This window comes from Schistocerca americana, chromosome 2 (assembly GCF_021461395.2).
Source record: "Schistocerca americana isolate TAMUIC-IGC-003095 chromosome 2, iqSchAmer2.1, whole genome shotgun sequence".
Taxonomy (NCBI): Eukaryota; Metazoa; Arthropoda; class Insecta; order Orthoptera; family Acrididae; genus Schistocerca; species Schistocerca americana.
The window spans coordinates 899807737-899815045 of record NC_060120.1 but is presented as its reverse complement, the minus strand read 5'-3'; the positions used below and the strand labels follow the sequence as shown (position 1 = coordinate 899815045).

Genomic DNA, 7309 nt, shown 5'->3' with positions numbered 1-7309 from the left:
GCTTACCAGAATACAAGCATAATGTTATCCTTGGATCGATCTTCTTGCAAGCATCATGACAAATCATAGACTGTGGAAGATTAGAGCTCTAGATTGATTAAGCTACTTCAAGGAGTTTCCACAGTAGCGATTGTTGTGGGTGACTGTTTTCAGTGGAAGATGCACTTCGCCCCCTCCCCATGTAATCAATGAGACAAGTTCTACTTAAACAGGTTGGATGCTCAGTTTAACTGCAAAAGGGCACTTAGCCTCACAAAAGAAATCTATATGCCACCAATGGTCATAACCACTTCAAGTGGGCATGAGAAGCTCTAGGTCAACAAGTGCCATTAACATCCACTATGCATACCAAATGGTATGTGCATATGGTCAGCTAGAAACGCCAACTCAGAGCCACAAATGGAGAATTATGGAACAACACCATTATGGACCATCCACAGGAGGAATCTATTATCCAGCGAGCAATATGTCCTGTCGTGACTAAAGGCCAACATTGGTAAGTGTCAGCCTTTCTGCATCAAATGTGAAATGGAAACAAAGCACACCAGACAACCCAATGAGTAACACCAAAACAACACTAGCTATTATCCTTCATCAGTCAGCACTCATCTTGGGAGTCTCCAGTTGAGAAGTGCAAAACATGTTCAACACTACATTTTTCAGCTACCTAACAGTCCTTGTTCCTCTCCCATGGTTCTCAAAAAGACAAATGGATGCAATGCCATTTCTATATTGATTACTGTCATAAGAAAAGAAATACCAAATGGGGTGTATACCCTCTGCCATGAACTGACAACTCTTATTATCTGAAGGAAATAAAGTACTTTTCCACTATGGTCACGTACATTGGCTATTGGCAGTTTGACTCTGATGATATTGATAAGAAAAGGACTGCCTTCATAACACCTAAAGGCCTCTATAAGTTCAGTCATGCTGTGTGGTCTGTGCAGTGCTCTAGCCACCTATGAAAGACTAGTGTACAAACTGCTTCAACATCTTAAATGTGTGACTTTGCTAGCTGGATGAAATTCTTGTTTTCTTGAATACATTTAAAGAGCATGTAAGTCACTTACAACTGTGCTGAACTGTGCTCATGATACAAGCCTTCATCTGAATCTGAGAAAGTACCTCTATGCCACCCACAGCAAAGCATAGTATATAGAGAGGTGCTGAATAAAATGCATTTGGCTGTTAAGACAGCAGTGCATGCCTTCAATGACTGCTGTAGCAGAACACTGTCAGGTGATCTTTCACAGAACCCAAAAAAATTCTGGTCGTATGTAAAGGCTGCTAGTGGCATCAAAGTTAGTGTCCAGTCCACAGTGAATGAGACAGCAACTGAAGTTGAGGGTAGCAAAGCAAAAGCTGAAATGCTCAGGGCTAACTCCATTTCCAAATGTCCTTTACATAGGAAAACCCAGGAGAACTGCCCTAATTTAATCCTCATTCCCCTGAAAAGATGAATGAAGACAGTATTAGTGTCAGTGGTGTTGGGAAACAGCTGAAATCGTTAAAACTCAACACAGTTCGAGGTCCCAATTGAATCCCTGTCAGATTCTATACTGAGTTTGCACTTAACTATAATCTCTCGTAGATCCCTTGAACGAAAAACCGTGCCCAGTTCTTGGAAAAAGGCACTGGTCACACCCGTCTACAAGAAGGATAGTATAAGAGATCCACCAAACTATTGTCCAATATCCTTGACACTGACTTGTTGTGAAACTTTAGGACATATCTGAGCTCAAATGTAATGATATATCTTGAACTGAACTCAATGCCAACCAGCATGGACTTCGAAAATGTCTTGCCAACCAGCATGGATTTCGAAAATGTCTATCAGGTCAAACCCAACTCACATTTTTCTCAGATGACATACTTAAAGCTCTGGATCAAGGCAGTCATATAGATGGCTAAGAATCGGCGACGTCCACACAAGGCATATAAAGAAATTGAATGGAACTGAACAAATCAAGGCAGGCGCAAGTACTCAAATATTTCACCCCGGGCTAATATATTATTGCTACACGCGCAAAATTGACCGCGCACTGGTTGATGGGAGCGACAGTACACGGAAAATACTTTTCCGGCCGATCACACCAGCCACCACACCGAGTGTCAGTTTAGTTTTCGCATGTAGTGTGTCTAATTGTAGTTCACGTTTCCGACGCTAGACAATTCTGGGAGAACCGAGAATCTAACGTAAAATGAAACTTCGGTGCACTGTCATTCACAGCACCGTTGTTCAACATTTCGTCCTTTACAAAGGGATTGTTATGAAAACAAAATTTTCATGCATATTGATGCAATAATGTACACAACTTATTACCGGTACCTTACAGTAACTATACGTGAATCTCTTATGTACTTTATGAAACGACTGCAGTTGTAGGAAACATTCAAACGTTTGTTACTTCGGCATATTAAAGCGCTAGGTATTTTTTTTTAAATATAAAACTACGTGCGGATTAAAATAAAAGTAAAAAAGAGCGTCGATGTCTGTTCTGCCAATTGAGATATCAGTCGCTTCTTCCGAAGGTACCGCAAACTAAGTTCAAAAGAGATGCTGAGTCTGTTTTGAAAAGTCTGGTTTTCCATTCACAATTTTACTTCACGCTCTTACCGCTCACTAGCACTTTTAAATCAAATCAAATTTTATTGTCGTTAAACAACTTAGTGTTGTACAAGGAAAGGCACCAAAACACAATACAGTACATACATACAGGTTTTTTTTAAAGGTACCAATTAGTTTTTTTTTAAATATACAGAAAAGAAAAGTATTTACAGTTATACATCTCCTTGGGTAAAATTTGTCACAAAATCTGATACCGCCTATATTTTCACTACATGCTATAATCATCATTCATTCTGGAGGCGCCTCAAGTTTTCTTTGAATTCCAGAACATTGTAGGTTGTATTCAGAATCTGCCAATTTTTTAGTTTCTTCCCTAGTTGCTGTACCGGCATTTCCCTCAGTGTTATAGGCAGTTTGTTGAATGGCTTAATCCCCATGTAGTTATGGCACCTTTGGGTTTTCTTCAGCCTTACCTGGGGCGTGTCAATGTAATGTTTATTTCTTGTGTTGTGTGAATGTACCTCCCCCCTTACCGTGAAGATACTCTGGTTTTCTTTGATGTCTATCAGGCAGTGGTAAAGGTTTAGTCGTACTCATTGTACTGTTGTGGAAAGAGAAACGTTGTCACTTCGACCTTCGGTTTCGAAGGTTTTCGTGTTACAGTTTCTTCATCTTAATATCCTTCTTTTAAAATACCATCCCCGAAAGGCACTGCCCAGTGTTCATCACGACGGAACATTGACTGATGCAAGACGAATCTTCATTTGGTATCATCCGTAAGAAAAGCTAACGTAGATGTAGAATACATGTTATGAATCGGCTTGTAATACAGAATATCATTAATGACCTTTGAAATTAATGGCAGGAAAGAGAAAAAAATAATCAGGTCCCACCGAGATTTGAACTCGGATCGCTGGATTCAGAGTCCAGAGTGCTAACCATTACACCATGGGACCTTGACATTAGTACTGTGTTGAATATGTAGTGATTATTACTTTTGCTTTATGTGTGTATCCTTAGATTTTTGCGTCAGCTTTAAGGGGTATTACAAATGTGGCCTTTCAAGTTCTTTCACTTCTACGTTTTCATTAGTTATTTCCCACTGTAGGTACTACGATAGTTATTTAGACTTCTGCAGTAGATGTCTGTTATTTCGCTATTCGTCTGTACGGTAATTAATGTTCGATAAGCTTTTTAATTGTGTTTTTTTTTATAGACCTGTTGAAGAATCAAATGGTTGCTGTATAGTTCCAAAATAAATATAATATCAGTAAAGAGATCTGTGCTGTGACACACTGGCAAATATAAAGCAACAACATGAGACTACTTCGTTGCGTTTTATTTACGACCAGTGATGAATACCTATAACTACAGAAGATATCGAGGAAACAAAAGTTGCTTATACAGGAAATTCAGAAGGCCTGCCTATAGTTCAAAAAACTTGATGAAGCACTTTCAAAAAGCAAAAACCGCAAGGGAAGAGGAAAAGACAGAATTACGTACCGGTAATGCAGAGTCACATAAAATATGGTGTTATGTTTCTGCAGCTTGCTACAAAGAAAAATTCCAGGCACAGGCAAGAATGTCATTGTTACACCTCTCAAAAAAGGAGGAGGAAATTGCAGAGATATAAGCCTGGTAGAACTCTTCATTTATAGGAGCAGAATAGTTTAGGGAGGGCATGGGGTGTCTTTCAAAGCAGTGGCGGCTCTACCATGTGTCACAAAGGTGCGTCACATTATAAAATGCTTGGGCCTAGCCTTGAGTTCACGCGAATAAATATGAAGGGCAGAATGTGACTTGAAACATTAATTTCCTGCCTTACATCATTCCGCCCATAAATTCATTATAATAGACATCATAAAATGCCATATTTGGTTTGCAGTACAGATTAAATTTAGTCCATGTGCTGTTATCGCTGTATGCTTGTAGTTCTTTTGTACATTTATGTATTTGCATCGAGTTAATTTTTTTTTCCTAGTCTAGGGCATCATTGCTTTGTCAGGCCACCCCCCCCCCCCCTTTCTACCAGGAAATTGTATCTCCTTGCCTTTTACTAAGTCCAAATAGCTCATGCTATTGTTTTTCCTTCAAAAACAGTGAACTATGTTAATTTCTGTGCACAGTGGCAGTGAAAAGTTCAGTTTTAGTGAAAACCTGTGAAAGAATCAACCCCCAAGTATAAAATAGCTTCCTACATCCGAGCGCTTGCCAATCGAGTTAATGAGTTGAATATTTTACATTAAGCACGTAAAGGAAAACTACGCTTACGGTTAGTTTGAAATTATGGTTAAAATTTGTTGGAAGTCGTTACGTGCTCTGATTATCAAATACTGGATGAATATAATCGGGGTAATTTGCACCACATTTGAAGCAAAAGCTAGTTTTTCACACATCTAAATATTTGTGACGTATGTCCTGAACCGTTTGTATCATAATTTTGAAGGGACAGTTAGTGGTTTATGTGGATACTGTCTGCAAAGCGCATTGCGAATAAAGTTAGTAGTAAAGAGTTTGCAAATTAAAACGTCATACCTGCTGCTGCCGTTGTACTGCATAGACGACGGAAACGTAGACAGTGATAAATTTTTTTCCTTCATCATTTACCCCCCCCCCCCCCCCCCCCCAAATGGGAAAAAAAATTATCATCTACAACGTTTCCGCCGTCTATGCAGTACAACGGCAGCATCAGGCATGAAGTTTTAATTTGCTATCTCTTCACTACTAACTCAGCGAGAGAAAGTTTCGAAAAGTTTGAAATTACTTGAAAGTTTATCGGAAGTCCCTGCGCGCTCTCATTCTCAAATTCTGGATGAATAAAACCCGGGCACTTCCAAAAATGCCAGCCTCCCCTTAATCTACATAGCCTGACATTTTCTTTCCATCAGAAACTTCAGTACGGTAACCAGTATACATAAACCATATTTTAATACACGCAATCGCTCATTAACAGCGTAACACTGAAAAAATATTTCCGTTCTTGTATTGAAAACTATAGTACTCCTATATACATTGCCATTTATTACCAGGTCTTCGTCATTTACCTACCAGCCATGGCTGGACAGACTGCGTCAAAGTTACAATCAAGTGATTTACAATATAATGCATTACAGAATAGCTATATTTTCCGATACACATATGCACTATTAAAGATATATTCGGGCACTATATCGTGGTTGTAGGCTGCTGCATAAACTAACGAGAATGTCGGCCAGAGAGGAGAGGGCCGGAGCCAGTTCCTCCTAAGGCTGTGCTGGCGGAGCAGGGGGAACAAGGCACGCCTCCCACTCTTAAGCGGGTAAGGACTGTCAGCCTACGTCCACGTTCTGGATCCTGCGAAAGCATAACTAAAATATGCTCATTTGGGATCGCCAGTTCAAAAATGGCTCTGAGCACTATGGGACTCAACTGCTAAGGTCATTAGTCCCCTAGAACTTAGAACTAGTGTAACCTAACTAACCTAAGGACATCACAAACATCCATGCCCGAGGCAGGATTCGAACCTGCGACCGTAGCGGTCTTGCGGTTCCAGACTGCAGCGCCTTTAACCGCACGGCCACTTCGGCCGGCGGTTCAAATGGTTCTGAGCACTATGGGACTTAATATCTGTGGACATCAGTCCCCTAGAACTTAGAACTACTTAAACCTAACTAACCTAAGGACATCACACACATCCATGCCCGAGGCAGGATTCGAACCTGCGACCGTAGCAGTCGTGCGGTTCCGGACTGAGCGCCTGAACCGCACGGCCACTCGGCCGGCGGATCGCCAGTATTTTGTGGTGTTGTCAAGGTCGCACTCTAACGCCATCATTGACCATATTTAGTCATTTCAAACTGTGAACACAAAACAACGATCAACACACAACACAAAGCAAAGCGGAGTGCACAAAACATTCGCCAGGGCCACAGGCAATTGTTTGATGATGCTGATAGTATCGTAAACGTGTAGTTTTGGCCCAACCTCTGGCGGTGACTTTAGGAACTATATATACTATATAGTGTCCACATATAACATACTCCGATACGAATGAAACCCCTTTTCGATATGCCACACAACAAAAACAAATTATGCCTCAAAACAAACGTCTTCGAGAGTATATATTTTTTATGATCAGCTGGAAAACAGACACCACTGAGAAAAAATGGAAAAACTGTTAAATACAAATAAGAAACCGGTGTTTACTTATTTTTGAAACAGATGAATCCGTCTTTTGTGACAGATAGCAAAATCATCAACCACTCTTTGCAAATCAAGTCTTTGTCAAAGTAGTTCGATTTCTGGAATACACATATAACTCAGGCGGTAATCAGACACTGAATTCCTTAGATGACTTACTACACGTCGCATACGCGAAAATGTTCTTTCACGTGCTGCAGAGAAAGCTGGAATAGCCACTGCTATTTGACTTAATTTGTATAAATCATGTTAAGTAAATTTATATTGCTCTAACAACTGGAGCAATGCAAGTAAATTGCCATTCTTCACTCCGTTTTGCTGTTCTTGTCTAACGATAAGGTTTTTTAATACCTTAACTTGTGTCTCCAACGATTCAGTTTTCTATGAATAATTTCGATTACCCATAAAACATTCATTATATTGAGTCCTTTAATTATTCCCTAGTTCAGTGTCTGTCATACATAAAGCTTTATCAAATACTAAAGATTTGAAGCCAGTTGGTTGTATAGTTTACAGGCTGTCTTTATTTACTCAAGATGTTATGGCAACTTTCGAATT

The 7309-nt window shown here is 39.9% G+C and overlaps 1 non-coding gene across 1 annotated transcript; it reads right to left on the bottom strand.

Moving 5' to 3' along the window:
• Positions 1-3456: 3456 nt before the first annotated feature.
• Trnaq-cug lies at positions 3457-3528 on the bottom strand. The gene has a single exon. It is a non-coding gene; the product is annotated as a tRNA-Gln (tRNA).
• Positions 3529-7309: the final 3781 nt, after the last annotated feature.